Source organism: Mustela nivalis, assembly GCF_964662115.1.
Source record: "Mustela nivalis genome assembly, chromosome: 17".
In the NCBI taxonomy this organism is placed as follows: domain Eukaryota; kingdom Metazoa; phylum Chordata; class Mammalia; order Carnivora; family Mustelidae; genus Mustela; species Mustela nivalis.
The window spans coordinates 54,038,575-54,055,851 of NC_139036.1; the positions used below are offsets into that span (position 1 = coordinate 54,038,575).

Consider the following 17,277-nt stretch of genomic DNA (forward strand, 5'->3'; position numbering starts at 1 on the left):
TACAGACCCAGGTACCTGGGTTTTTCTATCTTTCTGTTTTCTGCCTCATCTAGCCAATAGTCAGCGCTCCTTAAGTGAGTGAATGAGGGAGGAAATAATAATGAAAAATATACGTATACAACGAGGCTAAGCAAATATCCTCTAGGTATAAAAGTTATTTCTATGAACTTCAAAAAGAATTCTATGTCACAGGAATTATGAACAGCTCTGTTACTTATTCTCATTCCAGGAGTCCCCAGGGATGCTGGGTCACTAACACAAACATCACAAGATTATCCAGACAACATTGTCACTTAACCTGGCATTGTAGCAGTCTTGGTCTACCTACTTGATATCTGCATCAAGGGACTTCTTTACCTATTTCTTAATTTCTTTTAGAGAAGAAGGGTGAGGAGAGACAGAGAGAGAAAGGAAGAGCATCCAACTCCCCTCTGAGCAGGGAGCCCAATGCGGGGCTCGATCCTCTGACCTCGAGAGCCAAAACCAAGAGTCAGAAGCTCAACTGGCCAAGCCACCCAGGCGCCCCTCAAGGGACTTCTTTAAAATCCATAGTTTTCTCAGTTATGGAGTGGAGCAGTTTTGACAGTTTAATGGAAGGATCACAAATCTAACAGAAAGTAATTATTCAGCGAGCGTCGACTCTATTAACATCAGTTGATTTGTCTTTTAAAAGGAACTTTGATTCAAAATTAAATAAATCCAAAACCTTGCTGAACATCTGTGTGACCTTTTTCCCCACAGATAAGACTTTCCCTTGTCAAACTGTTAAGTCAAGCAGTACAAACACAATATGGGAGATCACGGTACTGATACTTCGTCATAGTAAGAGGCGTCCTCTACACCAAAGCTTTGGGGAATGCTATAAGATCAAATACTCAGAAGAGTTTAAAGATTCAAAAGCGGTTATAAAGATACACAAATCATATCCACTTTTTCTCAAAAGAAGAAAAACGAAAAGAACACAAAACACTGTGATTGCTCATGAAATTAGGTGGAGGGACTAGGATAATAATGTTATCTGAAATTTTACTTAAAAGAGAGACACTGAAATAACGGCTGGGAGATGACTGTCCTCACGTGCCCAAAAGTCTACTCTGCTTTTCAGAAGGATGTTTTTCATGTTCCTTTTCGAGATCCTGGAAGAATTTCTAAATCTGATCCCAAAACAATCCACATCTCCATCAGACAGCACGGGAAGTGTCAGGCATTCCTTACCCACGAGGCTGGAAGTACAGCATTTGGTCAGGTTACAAAACACATGTCTCAAGAAGTTCTACTAGGAAGGTCCTTGCAAAGGATGAGCTCAGAGAATCTCTATGGGCCTTTAAGGTGCAGGTAAGGCATGGCATTCCCAAAACACGTTCACCCTGCACTGGACATGGGTTTTGCCTGGCTTAGCCTTTATCCTCCCTTATTTCTTGAGTAGCTCCAACACGACCAACTCCTACAACATATGCGTGATCTTGGTCTCTGCACCTGAAATCACATAAGAGAATCAAAGAAAATATCTCCATGCGAGTAAGACATCAGTTTTTAGAGGGCCTGAATCTGTTTCAACCAAGGCAAGAGAAACACGGATACTGCAAATACCAAGACAAAAAGCCTTCCCTTAATAATAAATTTGATAAATCTCAAGAGAGTGTTGTCCCACATTTTTCCTTGGTTTCTTTTCTGAATATGAATGCTTTCTGTATTTCCTAGAAACCATGAAAATTTAAAAAATAATTCAAAAACAAAACAAAATTTTTATCACTGGTGATTTCTTTTATTCTTGAGTTTTATCCCCCCTTTTTTTTTTTTTAGAAAAGTGGAAAAAGAAAAACAATATGCAAGAAACAAGTAAACCTATACAAGAGATACTGGAGTCTACAACATTCAGCACTTTGTCGATCCATCGGTAAAACAGGGGAGAATTCGCGCATACCCGTTTACGGAAGTTGCAGGCATTATGAAATGTACTGTTTGCCTTTAACACAGAAAGCCAAGGGAAATAGAGTGAAAACCTAAGCAGATCACACGCAAATAATTAAAACCCAAATGTGTTTCACGAAGACTCTGACTCCAGACGGCTGCCCTCACTGTCCCCCTCCCCCTTTTTATGGGAATCTCTGAAACCAGTTCACTTGGGGGAGAAGGGAGATTTTAGTAGAGTGAGGAAAAATGCCAAACATCCAAGGCAACTTCGAATTTTTCCACTTTCTTTCCATGTTCAATTGAGACGTTCATAAAATTATAAATGAAAGGACACATTATGAGCACTTTCTTTGAAGGGGAAAAAAAAGGGGGGGGGGGTCTTGCCTGGAAGTAAAATCTTGGAGTCTGTATCCTTCTGTGGAGAACGCTTGGGAGCTTTCTCTGCTAACAGCAGGACCCCTAAAAGAGTTTGTCTTCTGCCTTCAGAATGCAAAAAGGTAGAAGCAGTTGTTTCCTTGGTTGTGGGTGAGGCATGGAGCCCCAGGAGGGGGCTGCAGAGTGTGGGCCCTGGGCTGGTGTCCCTCAGGGACTGAGGTCAGTGTGTCTGGGCGCCTTCCTTCCACCACCCTCCACCCTTCCCGCTTCCCTCCCCGCCACCAGGGATCCACTCCTGTTTACATTGGGGAGACTGCAACTTCTGTTTCTTAACATTTAAAAGAAGTTTAAAAGCTTATAAAAAGGCTCTTAAGATTTCTTGGACACCGAACGCCTCTTTACAGAACAATATTTTGATGAGTTCAGTGTAAATGAATCAGAAACCTACGTATTAAATTTCCCTTGACATACACATCAGTTTAAAAAATTAATGGAAAAAGTGCCCAGGGCTCCGAATGTTTGGGGTTTCCTCAACCCCAGAATGTTTGAACATGAAGAGTGGAAATCCATTTGAATCAGTCAGGTTTGCTGATTCTCCACCCCCCCCCCCACAGAGCCTTCCTAATAATGAAGGGAGCAGCAGGTCCAGGGTTAGGGGGATGGAGGGAAGCTGACTGGCCCACTGGGGACATGTCACATCCCTGGTCATCACGCTTTGGTTGGGGCAGAAGCCAAGAGTTGGGCTGACGCTGTAGAGATATCAAGCCACTGTTCATAAAGGCTGACCCTAAAAGCTGTCTTTAAAAAAAAAAAAAAGACAAATAAAACTAAATAAACAATTACAGGAGATCATATACCACTGATAAAGATATTTAGATTTGAAACAGCCTGAGAAAACCTCACGTGTTCTAATTTGTCCTTCAAAGATGAACGCCCTTCTGGGTCCCGTAATTGAGGGTCTCATGACTTCTGATGGCGAGATGGCACAAGGCTCAAAACTTGAGAACCATATGGTTTTGCCATTGGGGGTTTTTTGTTTATTTGCTGCTTTCGATGCGGATTGTCGGTCCAAGGAAACACCCACAAGGATAGAAAATAACCCAAACTCCTGAAGCCAGGCTCCATGCCTACCATCGCCGTTCGTCTGACTTTTCAAATGAACTCCTTCTTTCTGCTGCTTTTGCTTTGTGAGTGAACAGCCACACGGGGTAGCAGCCAACGGGGAGACCGAGCCAGGTAAGGAGGTGGTTGTGGAGTCTGATGATGGCAGTCCGATCGCTTGGCTGTCAAGGATATCATAGATAGAAGGGTTTGCGAAGTTATGAGTGAGACGTGGCATGTATCCAGAACGTCACAAGCACTGTGGGGCTGCCAAGCCACCAGGAGGCCTGTCTGGGGCAGCTTCCGCCCCGACACTAAGCGTAGGGCCCAGCAAGAGGGGAATCATGGCTTTGAGCTCCTGCCTGGCATATCTCAGGGCAACTGTCCCAACACACACACACACACACACACACACACACACACACATAAAAGTCCCCCTGGGAACTGTGAGGAACTATCTGCACCTAAGCGGTCTTTATTATTATTTTCAAAATTCGCATCCTCTGTCCCCCTGAGGAGCCTTGGCCATCCCGAGTGGTCCCACAGAAGCCTGTCATGACCTGTAGCTCGGGAAGGATGGAAACACAGGGAGGAGTTCCTTCCGATGGGTGTAAGCCTCGCTCGTCCTTTCTCAAGGAGGGACTCTGAGAAGCTCGGCAGGGTCTTGGGGGTCGGGAAGACGGAATTGAGAGAAATAGACCTTTGAAAGACAGTGTTTTTAGCCTTAGTCCCCTCAACATGGGTGCTGGGTAATGTTTGTTCAAGGGAGCGAGTGATGCAACAGAGGAGAGTTCTCCCCCAGGACAGTCGCGTCCACGAGGGAGAGCTGCGAGCCTTACGACAGTAACAGCTTCAGGGGACCTGGCAGACCTGAAAAGACTAGAACCCTGCGGCTCTAGGAGGCCGGATCACACACAGTCTTACTTCCTTTCCCGTGAGAGCTGGGGTTTGGCGAAGGTGTTCTCAGCAGGGAACAGGACAGACGTGAGAAACGGCCCATTCTAGCACTTTCTCTCACCCGCCTTTCCCTGCTGTCTTCCCAGCACAAAGGGATTCCTTTTCGCCCAAACAATTGAGAGTAAATCATTCCCCTCGGGATGGGCTTCTCTCCCTCCGCCTGACAGCATAGGATGGAGTCGCGTTCTGCCCTCTGAGGTCTGCAAGGGGAGATGGTGTGAGAAGGATGTCCCCGGATTGCGCGTTGAGTGTGGAGGCCTGTAGTTCCCCTGCCCGCTCCCCCAAAGGTTCTGGGGGTGGTTCTGGGTTTCCCAGATGCCTTCGTCCTGTGTTCCGAGGAAATCCATTTTAATGGGGGCCAAGGCCGTCCCCGTCTCCTGGGGGGGAATTCCACAGGGGCAGAAAACAAGCAGAATAAAACAAAAGAGGGGTGCCTGGGTAGCTCAGTCGGTGAGGCTCCAAGTCCTGGAATGCAGCCCGAGTAGGGCTCCCGGCTCAGCAGGGGAGTCTGCTTCTCCCTCTCTCTGTCCCTCCCCCTGCACACACGCTCACGCTCTCTCGCTCTCTCTCTCAAACAAAAATCCTAAAAAATAAAAGTAAAACAGAAGTTACACCTGAGGGCCTGAAGATAAGTTGCTGCCCCGTCCCCAGTGGCTCAGCTGGACGAACTGTGACTGTACTTTTCCCTTGCACACTCAAAGGCCACAGAGATGAGGTCTAGAAGTTCAGCAGGTGTTTGATGGACATCTTTTGGGACTTGGACATGCCCGCACCCCCAGTCTAGGAGACTGCACAGACTGGATCTCCTTCACCTTTGATATAGAGCCTGTGCCTACCCTTGGCTCTCAGGGCTAAAGAAAATAGTCAGCCCTGATTTGCCTCCTGCCCCGGCCGAGGCTAATCGGGAACACACCCCGGCCACAGTGTCGTTGCCATTCAGAGCTGGTGTCGTGGGGGCAAATGGTAGGGGTTCTTTCTTCTTTGGGTTTGATACATCCTTCCTTTCGCTGCTCCTTGCAAATCAACCACCAGGAAAAGGAGGGAAGCAGGCAGGAGGGACAGCGGGAGACTTCCAGAAATCTCTTTCCTCCCTTGCCTTCACAGGTTGCCCGGTGCCGACCCTGGAGACTTCCACCTGCCCCCCAGCAAAGGACTTGGTTACTGGCCCGGAGCCCTTCTGGGCACCACCCCCGCGCTCACTTCCTCCTCTTCCTGCTCCCAGCCCCTACCCACCCCCCCCCTACCCCCCAGCCTCCTGTGGCTTCACAGCCAAATTCCTCATCTCAGGAAGAACAAGACGGAGCTGAGTTTTAGTGAGCTTTCAACGCTTTGGGCTCCATCCCCCATCGCCCCCAAACGCACAGATCCAAACAGTCGCTCTCCTTGGGATCGCTTGTGAATCAAGAAGCATGAACAGGGCTTCAGAGACAGCACATGGCATACACTTCTTTCTGTTAATAAATAATACCTGGGGGGGGGGCTGGGGGAAGTGCTCTTTAATTTATATTTTTAAACTGGCTTAAAATTTTTTTTAATGTGCAATCTCTCCAGTTTTGCCTGGAGTCAAACTGTGTAAACCCCAAACTTGGAGCTTCAGCTGTTTATTAATAGAGCAGGAGGGGGACTCCCCCACCCCCGACACACACACACACACACACACACACACACACACACACACTCACCCTTTCTGCCAGCTCTCAGTTATGCAAGTTGCTTCCTCTTTTCAAACCTCTTCAGATGGCTGAAGCAAAGGCTGACAGTCCTTCTCAATTCTCAGGGACAGGCACGCCTCTACCTGCAGCCCATGGCTAGCTGAGAGCCGGCTGAGGCCCCGAGGAAAGGTACTGCTACTTAGAAAACATTTCCTATTTTGTTCCTTTTTGCTTCTTTTATTGGAAGGATCGTGACGGCTGGAAGGCAGGTGCGCACCTGTGGCAGTTGGGGTCTTTTATGAGAGGACTCACAGTGCTTGTGCTTTTCATGGAATCTGCCCCCTCGCTTCCAATTAATTTCCCTCTGTTTCAGGGTCACAGATCATACCCCTAATCCTGGCCAGTGGTCTCAGCAATGGGGCAACGACCGTAGAGGACCGGCAGAACCACCGCTTCTGTTGGAGAAAAACAACGCCAAGGGCATGCAGGAAAAGCAGACCATGGCTAGAGGCAGGCCTAATTGCAGCCACTAAATTAGCAGGGATCTCTCAGCCAGGGGCTAATCTAAGCCAGACCTCATGCCAAGTCAGGCCAGGAGCACATCACAATTGCAATTAAAAAAGAAAAGAGAAAAATCACCCTTGCTTCCCAAATGTTTCTTTTTAACATGGCAGGTCCCTAGTAATAATATGAGAGAGCAAAGCATCTAGAATAAACAAGAAAAGTCATTGGGGTTAACAATCTTTGAAAGATAAAAGGACTTTAAATGCATCTCCAGGGCCAAGCCCTTTACATGTTCCCTTTCTCTGTCTCTGACTGTCAAATCTGTCCCATCTCATTTGCCACCTCTTGGTTTGACCCAAAGTGTTCTATCAGGCATGGTCCCACCATGCCCCTTGCTTCATCTGGACCTGGACCTCCTGGTGTCTTCCCTTACTCTGTTCACCTACCCCTCCAAGTGCTTCTGACAGGCCATAGACTTTAGACCCTCCAACTTGGATCTCTTCTTCTCTTTTTAGGTCCTGCTAATGTCCATCAGGTCCCACGCTTCTAGACTAAGCTCTAACACAGAACCTTTAATGCTCCCGTCCACATAAAGGCCAGAATCAAGTTTGGAAATCCCAAACAAATGCACTTTTCCGGGGGAGGGCTATGAAGGAATTTGTTCTTCTGTGATATACCTGTAGTAATTTTACATTCGAAAATATACATATTTTTTTAGTTTAATTTTAAGATCCAATATACAAACAGACCAGACCATGTCTCTTGACTTTTTTAAACTCTTTTCACATCCCACAACCCTGGATTAACAAGCACAATTTGTCTTTGAATTTGCCCCTTAGGTTTTTAAAATCAAAGTCGATATCAGAGACTCGTTATGCTTCTACAGGTCAAATCATATTACAATGTTGCCAAGAATTCATCTGTATGGGTGAAGGGGAGGCCTATTTTTCACAGTTTTCTTTTTGTTAGGGACTACTACCTTGATAAAACGTAGGCCCTTTCCTGGCTGGGGACCTCGTAACCCCTCTGGCCATTTTACAATGAATTTTTTAAAAACTTGGCCAAGCGCTGGGCTCTACTGGGATTTCACCTTTTTAAATTTTGGAATAAGTAGGCTATCAGTAGGGCCATGGACAACTTTTGATCATACACAGAAACTCATTGTAATAGGATTTTTTTCTGTGTTAATTTCATGATTTAATAAAGACGTTTGGCACATAAATAAGACTCTCGTAGACCAAGCATTTTTAACAATCAGAGGATTAGGATCAGCCTATCGGGGATATTACTAAAAGTGTCGTTTCTAGCTTTAGTAAAATTCTCCCATCTGTTTAGAGGTAAATTCATTACTCTTAACTAAAAACCCTCCCGAAATAGATGTGAAAAATGTTCTGCCCCCGTTACGAGACTTTCCAAACAAGCCTAAAATTGCTCAGAAACAAAAGGCAAGAGGAAAAAGAAAGGACCATGTCTCCAGATAATGAGGTCCTGCCTTGGTGTTTTATCTGCAGAACAGCACAGTTTGAAAAGTCTGGATCCTATTTCATTTGAACTGAACATGAATGTAGTGCCTGGAATTCTCCCAAATGAATCAATTCTTTGCCGATAATTTTTAAGTGAAGAAAGATCAACAGGATAGGGGCATGAGGGAAGATTGTAGGCTACAGGGTGTGTGTGTGTGTGTGTGTGTGTGTGTGTATGTGTGTGTGCGCGTGTGCATTGAGCAGGACAACTGGAACAGTTCTGGATATGATTCTTTTTTTTTTTTCTTTCTCCTTCCTACCTCCCCCTTCCTTCCTTTCTCTCTTTCTCTTTCTTTTTCTTTTCTTTTCTTTTCTTTTTTTTTTTTTTTTTTTGATGTGCTATACTGACTTCCGTCTCCCTTTGTTGGAAAACTCCAGTAGATTTATTTCTTCTAACAGACCCCTGCTGACTATTTGCTACTGTTAATTCCTGCTCAGTTTTCCTTCTCCCGTTCTGAGGACAGCAACATGACAAACCTCCCTTCCTTACATCAGCTTCTGATCTTCTTTCTCTGTTTCTATAGGCTGGTTTCTCTCCCTTGGATGGTGGCCAAAGACGCCAATTTATGTCAGGTAAGAATACACCATGGGCCATTTCTCTCTTTAATTTTCCTCCATTTGTTGAAGGCTTGCTGAGCGCCGTCTGCGCTGACGAAGGGGCAAAAAGTCCATTAAGATCATCATGTTCACTCTAAGGACCAAGGTCACCAAAGGAAGAACTGAATAATCTGTTTGCATAAATCTCTCCATGGATCCTTGCAAAGTCCTGCAACGAGCACAATTCTCTTTCGCATCCAACTCTTTTTTTTCTTTCTTTCTTTCTTTTTTTTTTTTTTTTTTTTTTTTAAGAACACAGTTCTCTTTCGGTCTTAATATTCCTGTGAAGCTTCTTTGTTTGGGAAAAGAAGGCAAAAGAAACAGCCCTTGAGTCTCCTCCTTCTCTGACCAGTGGAAGAAAGGTAGAGAAAAAGAAAAAAAATTTAACAAAGAGAGGACACACGTCCCTCCTCCTTCCTTCCACTCTCCCTATCCACAGGCAAAATCTAATAAAGATGATTAAATTACATGTCTTTCCTCCCATTGAAATCCACGGCACACTATTCAAATATTAGAACTCAGGAAATAAGGCAGGACAAGGTCCCTCATGAAACTTTAGAAGGCAGCACGGGGGTCTGAGCTGGAGGTCTGCCTGGCTGGGCGGCTCTAATTAAGAAATCACCCCGCTGAGCAGAACTTAATCTAAATAAAATATAAAAAGGAATTCAGTGAAAACCATTACCTCCTCCCCACACACCTCACGTCCAGAGCCTCCATCTCTCCGTCTGAGGGACTCTCCCTGCCAGGAGGGGAGAGCTCTCTGTTGTTCCGTGTGCCCCCCAGCACCGTCACATGGAAAGACCCCCCGCCTCCTGCCCCTTGAAGAGGAAGCTGAGTCTTGTGCCTGCCTCTTGCTGTTTGGCCAGACATTCTGAGGACCACAGGCAGATTTAGTCAACGTTGTTTGGGTTCGGAGGGGAATGGGAGATGGGGTTTGCTTAACGATAGGTTAAGGAGTTGGATATCTGGCCAACTTCTCCAGGGTTACTCCAGTCAACTGCCAACCCACAGCCTCTCTGTAGGTGGCTGAGTTCTTCCTGCCTATCCATCAGCTGCTTTAGACGCAGTGGCCCCTTGAGAGCCAAGGCCAAGTCTGGTTAACGTTGGTTTGGGTCAGGATCCTCATCCCACTGTGTCTTCAGACCTCTGCTCCATCCAGGTCCTGCATTACACCCTCCAATGGTGAGCGGCATGTGGTTAGCCTTAATTCCATCTGCACCCCTAGAAACCTATCTTGTATCCTCACTGTTGACCCTTCAAAGTGGATTATTCTCTCTTACGTGTTTGTGGCTTTGCATGAGCTGCCATGTCTGCCCTCAATAGTGATTCCTAAACAATTGAAAACCTGTTGTAAGAACCAGACCCTCTCCTTCAGTGGGGTGGGTGGGGGGGTGCAGATAAACACAGGTCTGGCAAACAATTTCAGGGGTACCTTACCCCCTAAGGAGTCCATGGTCACCAATTTAAGGATCCTTGAAAGAGACTGTCTTTTCTTTCTTTTCTTTTCTGACAGACACTCAGAGATTCTCTCCTTCGACCAAACTTGAGTCGGACTCTTCTGCTCTTCTGACTCCTTTCTGACCAGGCCCCAACCTGAAGTTCTGTCCTTGGATCGTTCAGTCTAGTTTCAGCAGGAATCCTGCTGGTTCAGTTTTGCAAAATTCTCCCACCCTTGATATCTGATCAAATTCCTCATCTTGTACCCTGGATATCTTATCACTCTGGCCAGGTTTTAGCAAAAATCCTGTCGTGTTGGTTTAGCCAGAATCCCCCCAGTCTTGATATTTCCTCCTAGTAATTTTCCACCAAGGGACCCCACGTTGCTCCTTGCCTACAAACCCCTCCACCTGAGGGACTCTCCCAGAGTTGGGTCCACTTTCCCTTGCTACAAAATCCACATTGCAGCAGTCTTTCTTGAGTAATGCCTTCCTCAACTATCTCTAACAAGCACCATGAGTCATTTTCTCTCTAACACCTCCCGTTTCAGAAGAACCCTCACTTATCCTCAAGGAGACCTCCACAAAGCCTTTTGTCACCAACCTGGAAGCAGTTATGAACAGAATTCATGCCTGTGTGCTCCTGATGACCCCGGTATGTACATCTAGATTATCACATATCACAACACAGTAATTACTTGTTTGCATGTCCATCTTTCTCTGGACCAGGAGTGGGCAGACTTCCTCTTCAAGGTCTAGACAGTAAATATTTTACGCTTTGGGAATCACGTGGTCTCAACTCTGTAAAACCAGCCATAAACAGTATGTCAATAAACCGGCATGGTTGTGTCCCAATAAATCTTTATAAGCACTGTAATTTGAATTTCATACAATTTTCATCTGCCACCAAATATTATTCTTCTGTTGTTTGTTCTTTCAAACATTAAAAATATATAAGCCTTTTTTATCTCATAAGCTATACACAAACAGATGAAGGGAATGGCAGATTTGACTCACAGGACACAATTTCCTGAACCTTTGTGTACAATGAGGACTGAGGAGAGGCCCTCAAAAGTAAATCTCATTAACTTCTTGGTCCCATTATCCAGTTCCTCCAAGGTAATTCATCTTTTAGTTTCATTATCTAGCATTAACTGATATATAAACAGGTGAATAAGTAAGCCACTAAACGAACAAGTGACTAGGAAAATTTTCTTGAGACAGATATTGAATAAAACAACCATGGGACTTTTGAAACCTTGGTGAGGTTCCATGTTTCTTTATTCATGATTAGGGCCATAACGCCTTAAGTGGTTAGCTACTAAGGCTCCAGTCACAAATTTTGCAAGTCTAGGATTATTCCACAAATCTAGTGCCGTCCAATGTAGTCAGAAAATACCTCCTTTAATTTAAAAAAAAAAAAAGTTATTTATTTATTTTAGAGAGAGAAAGAGCACGTGCATGAGCAAGGGGAGGGGGAGAGGAAGACAGAGAATCTCCAGCAGACCCCCACTGAGTGTGGAGACCAACATGGAGCTTGATCTTATGAACCTGAAGTCATGACCTGAGCCAAAATCAAGAGTCAGACCCCTAACCAACTGAGCCACCCAGATGTCCCAGAAAATACCTCCTTTTAGAGATAAGGTTCCTTCCACCCCTCCCTGCTTTGACAGGATCACAGCTACTTTGAGCTTCTCTTTAACACTCTCTTAACCTTTATGTGGTAGGCTGCTTCTGACATAGCTCCCAGTGATTTCCCTGCTGGTATTCAGGTCCTTGCATAATCCTCTCTTTTTGAGTGTGGGCCAGACCTAATGACTCACTTCTAATTAACTGAACACACAAAAGGGATGGGCTGTCATTTCTAAAAGAGTTTATATAAGATGGTAACTTTGGTTTTGTCTACTGTCTTCTCAGCTTGCACACTTTGATGACAAGCTGCCATGTTGGAGAGGCCCATGTGGCAAGGAACTCTCTTGAGTAATGCCTTCTTGAGACAGAAATTGAGACCCTTAAGGAAACATCAAGGAGCTGAATCCTTCCAACAACCCCATGGGTGAACTAAGAAATGAATCTTTTTGTAGTTGAGGTTACAGATAGGACCATAGACCCTAAACCAACCTGTTTCATTCTTATAAGTAACCTTGAAGCAAAAGATCCAGCTAAGCCATGTCCATACTCCTGACTTATAGAAACTGTGCAGTGATAAATGTGTATTATCTCAACGGTAATTTGTTACATGGTACTAGATAACTCATACATTTGCCTATATGTCAATTGGATGTATTATTTATTCAGTTTCCCACCAAAATGCTAAGCTCCCTCACCGCAGGGGTCTGTTATATCATATTCATCTTGGTCCATAATACAAGCTGACGAAATGTTTGTTAAATTGACTTATATTTTGGCTCCCGTTGAATTCAGTCAACTTAAACAGCAATAGTAACATTGAAATATGTACCAATGACAGGACAGAGCTGACAATTGGCTATGGCAGAAGTTTTTGAACATCATGAGGGGGAAAAAAAATATGTGGATTTGTACCCTATTGTTATCAGTTTATAGTTTAAAGACTTTAAAGGGGTTTCCTTAATTTTCAAAAGCGTCTTCAGCTGCCCCCTGGGTGGTTCAGTCAGGTAAGCATCTGCCTTCACCTCAAGTCATGATGCCAGGGTCCTGAGATCAAACCCCGTGCTAGGTTCCCTGCTTAACAGGGAGCCTGCTTCTCTCTCTCCCCGCTGCTTGCACTCTCTTGCTCTCTCTTACTCTCTCTCAAATAAATTAGTAAAATCTTAAAAAAAAAAAAGTCTTCCAAGTGGGTGCCTCCTAACTATACAAAAGAGAATCTTTGCCCTCGTTGGCCTGATCATACAATCTCCCCATTGGACAGTCAGCCTAAGTGTTTAGACAACTCTTCTCCATTCCCTTGTTCCACATTTTACACAGGCAGGTGAGAAATCCTGTAAAGCGAGTGGAAAAGATGCAACTAGCGAGAAAAACGTTGCAAAAATGGAAAGGAGGAAAGAAAAATGAGAAGAGCAGAGAGAAGTGGTCCGAGCACCCAAGCCTGAGGCAGAGAACTGGTTCAAAAGAAAACATCTGATTTCCCTGTCTCTGGTCATAAATATTTTGACAAGGAGCTTGGAATTTATCAAAAGAAAAAAAAAAAAAAAAGGAAAGCAGACATCGTCTTCCAAAGGACCCAACACTCTCAGAATTCTATGACCTAATCCCATGTAAGGTTGTAGTAGTGAGACATCCTCTCTTGTCTGAACTTCGTGGCATCTGGACCTTTGTTTTCTTAATAGCACACACCATGCCACTATCAGAGGTTAGGAGTAGAGCACCAGGGATTTGGGGGGACATTCTGGCCACCATGTTTGAAAACATATTTTTAAATCCCATCAGATTCTTATTCTCTATCTTATCTCTCTATCTCTTGCTTATCATAGAAGTTAAACCAACTTTTCATGACTTTGTAGACATTATATAATACATTCATCCCCCTACTCTGGTCACCAGCTGTCAGCCAGTCTCATCCCAGAATGGAATGAGGGTTAGGTCAGCTGAAGTTGGGAAACTTTCATGTTGGAGCATGATGGAGCCAATTCCCAGCCACTGAACAAACCTACATTTTCTGCAGTTGTCACAGGACCAAACAGATCTCAAAAAAGAAACCTGAAAATATTCAAAGGCCAAAAAAATTTGAGCTCCTGTAAGCCCAAATGTTCTTGTCTGTAAAGCAGGGATGATAAGAATATGTCTCTCATAGGGTTATTTTGAAGGTTAAATATGTGCAAAAACCTGTCTGCTGCAAGGTTACTGAACCCTTGCTCTTTTGGGTGAGATAATTCATCATTGTAGGTGTCTGTCCTCTGCATTTGTAGACTGTTTAGCAGCATCCTGGCCTGTACAAGCTAGATGCCAGAAGCCCCTGCCAAATGCCATGGCCCCTCCATTGTGACCATCAAAAACGTCCCCAGACATTTCCAAATGTCCTGGAGCAGGGCGGGTGGAAGTCACCCCTGGTTGAGAACTGCTATGCTAGTGCTTGGCATGTAGTGATTGTTCCAGAAATATTAGATGCTATTTTTATCATTATTAAAATTAATTCCAACAATAGCATCAGCTAGTGAGGGTAACAGCTCCTCTCTCTCACTGACTGTAGACTTGTAGACTGTTTAGCAGCCATTAAGTTGGTAACAACCCAATAAGAAACCTACTCTCTCCTACGGAGTCTCTTTCCCTGGAAGGAAAAAGTGCCGCCATCTTGTTTTGCTCCAACTAGGTTGATTCCTTAAGCCTCCCAGTTTGTGAGACACTACAGATTTTTCCACTGGTGTAAATATTCCAGCTGTAAGAACTACTGGTACAGTTGACTCTTGAAGCAGCTCTTAGAGGTTTCTGAAAGTACCGTAAGAAAGAAAGGGACGTTCAAGGAGTACTGTCCAACAGAGGTTACCCCCTTTGCTGTTTTTTGTGGGTTTGTGCTTATTTGGGTTCACAAGTGGGTTTTTTTTGCCTAAATTGTTCTTGCAAATTCTAACACTTTGCTTTAGGTGTTTTGATACCACACTATTTTGAAGGTACAAATGTTTTTCATAGCATGTCTTGTGTTAAGTGTACAAGCTGAGAGGTGATTGTTGCTGACTGAATAAAATGCAGTAGTATTACTCAAAGTTTTAATCAAATAGATGTTAATGGCACAGTAAAGTTGCAAAAAGACTTCTGGGGGTCTGAGAGTGGCCAGCTGAAGATATGAAAATTTATTCCACCTTCTATTTTTATGTTTAGAATTCATGCACCCTTTACTTTCTATGCTAAACTCTCTTTCTCATTTGTTTCAAGGTAAAATTTGTAGGTAAACTCTCAACATTGAGCCCTTTTTTTCTGGCAGCTTTTTCTATTCCCCTTTATAAAGTATGCACAATGTACTGCAAAGTAAAGATCATGACTTTTGGAATTGGATGGAACTACCACCAAATTTGTTCTAATAATAGTAATAAAAAGTCCTCAACCTTGCAAGGTTCTGAAGAGATCCTACATAGATTCCTTCCTCATTATTCTTCTCCTTCCTCACCACATAGCTTTGCTTTTCCTGTCTTATTAGATGAATCTTCCCCCCACCGCACCCCCCGCCATTCCCACCAGCCACCACCGTGTTGACTTCCTCCTTCCTCTCAACACTCTGCCCAGACCTTTTCCCTTCCTGGAGGCTTGCCTCTCTGTGCCCTTCAACTTCTTCAAAAACTGTCTTGAATCCATGCCACCTGTGAGGGTTTCTCGGCTGAATTACACTCAGGACGGCCACCCGCCTTGAACATTCAACATGCCTCGACAGCTGAAGACCTCAACACAGAAACTTGCTTCTTGAAAATGTTCACTTCACTGTCAACTTTTCTTCCCCCTTACTCTAAATTTTTATAATTTTTATTTATTTATTTGAGAGAGAGGGAGCAGGAGTAGGAGGAGGGGCAGTGAGAGAAGCAAAAGGAGAAGCAGAATCCCCACCAAGAAAGGATCCTGATGTGAGGCTCTATCTGAGGACCCTGAGAACATGACCTGAGCCAAAGGCAGATGCTTAACAGACTGAGCCACCCAGGTGCCCCAATTTTATAATATTTTTAAATTTTAAAATGAGTAGGAAATGAATGATGTCTGTCCGAATCTAACGAGTGTGCTTCCATTTCCCAAATAACATAGTTCCTAGCAAATAATAGATTCCATATTCATGTTTTACAAAACAAATATAAACAAGAGCTTCTTATGGTCTCTCCTGACACCCTAATGATAAGTAACTTGGGGACAGGAAATGTATCCATTTTCCATTTACGATTGAACTCAGAGGTTTGGACTTAAGACCTTCAAAATATTTATGTTGAATGAACCAAAGAATAAAGACATGATTGTATTTTTCTAGCCCATTTCTATGAGGTTAATTGATCTGCAGATTTTTTGGCAAAAGAACGTATTTATGATGTTTTGTCAGTATCGTGCTTGTACAACATGCATGTTGACTTGCAGTTGTTGGCTAGGTTCACGCACGGTCACTGAGCCTCCCTTGTTCATGCTTGACCTAACTCACATTCTTCGGAGCATCAAGCATAGGGCTTTGCCCATAGTTGGTAATTTAGAGATGCTATGGAATGAATGTCACTTGCTGCATCATGCAAAGAATGGAGGCAGAAGAGTTTGGGGGAAAAGTACTCAATAAATGTATATGAGAGCCATATTGCCCCCCAAATAGGTATGAGGTTAGATTAAGTGTTTATAAAGGGAGGGAAAGTCCTCTGGTGAGGAGCAGGAGGTAAGTCTGGAGGGGCAAATGCTGCTGCCTGCTTGCACTTCCCAGGGGGCTGGGTTGATGTCTTCTGTAGTCAGAACTGGAGCTCGACGTCTTTTCCAGGTATTTGTGCTTCAGGCAGAGGGAAGGTCGGTCTATTATGAGGAGACTGTGTTCTCCGGGCTGTCAAGCACTGAACGAAAAATCATAACTTGCGTTAATAACGAGGGTGGCCACAGGCCAATGCCTCTGGATTTTTTCACTTATAGATGTTATCGGCATTTTTGAAATGAAGACAAGCCGGCAGTCACCAAAATTGGAAATGGTAACAACAGCTGAGGCCAGAGTGTGCTGGTTGATAAAAGAAATAGTGGGAACTGGGATCCCAGTGGGGACCTCGTAATCCATAGAACCTGAGATGATGACTCTGCCTAGACTTAGATACCAGTGGCTTTGAGCCCTTCCCCACTGCTCGCTTCCAACTAGGAAGTTAGAAAGCAGCATGTAGATCTTATATGCTGGACATTATCTTGATAAAGGACAAGAGGTCACCTGGAGCATTGTTTCATGGACCCCTTGGATCCCTTGGACCCACTCTTAACAGCCTCAAGTGATTGTCCTGTGATGTTTTGAAGTCCATTGTGAGTCGGCTGGAGACCACTTTTAATAGTCTCCCTCTTTTGACCAGTTAAATGCACACATGATCTCCTCCTTGATGGAACTCATCCAGGTACCACAAGAAAACAAGAGTTTTTGAGTGAGGCATTCATTACACACTTTGGTTAAAGAGTCATGAGACTCTGTCAGCTGCATCTAAATAAAACTCAGTTATAAATATGTGATAAATGACTAGAAAATCCTCAAATGGATCGCTCAATCCAGGCATGACTGATTTTTCCAGTAAGAGTGACACTGCAATTAGATGGGGAAAAAAG

General features: G+C 44.2%; 2 long non-coding RNA genes across 4 annotated transcripts in view; both read right to left on the reverse strand.

The window, feature by feature from the left end:
• LOC309852164 overlaps positions 1–17,277 on the reverse strand; it is a 66,563-nt gene that overhangs the window by 38,868 nt on the left and 10,418 nt on the right. The gene's annotated exons all lie outside the window — the stretch shown is intronic.
• Positions 1,744–5,564, reverse strand: LOC309852166. Its single transcript, XR_014305118.1, has 2 exons — positions 4,409–5,564; positions 1,744–3,572 (listed from the first exon to the last, which is right to left on the reverse strand). It is a non-coding gene; the product is annotated as an uncharacterized lncRNA (long non-coding RNA).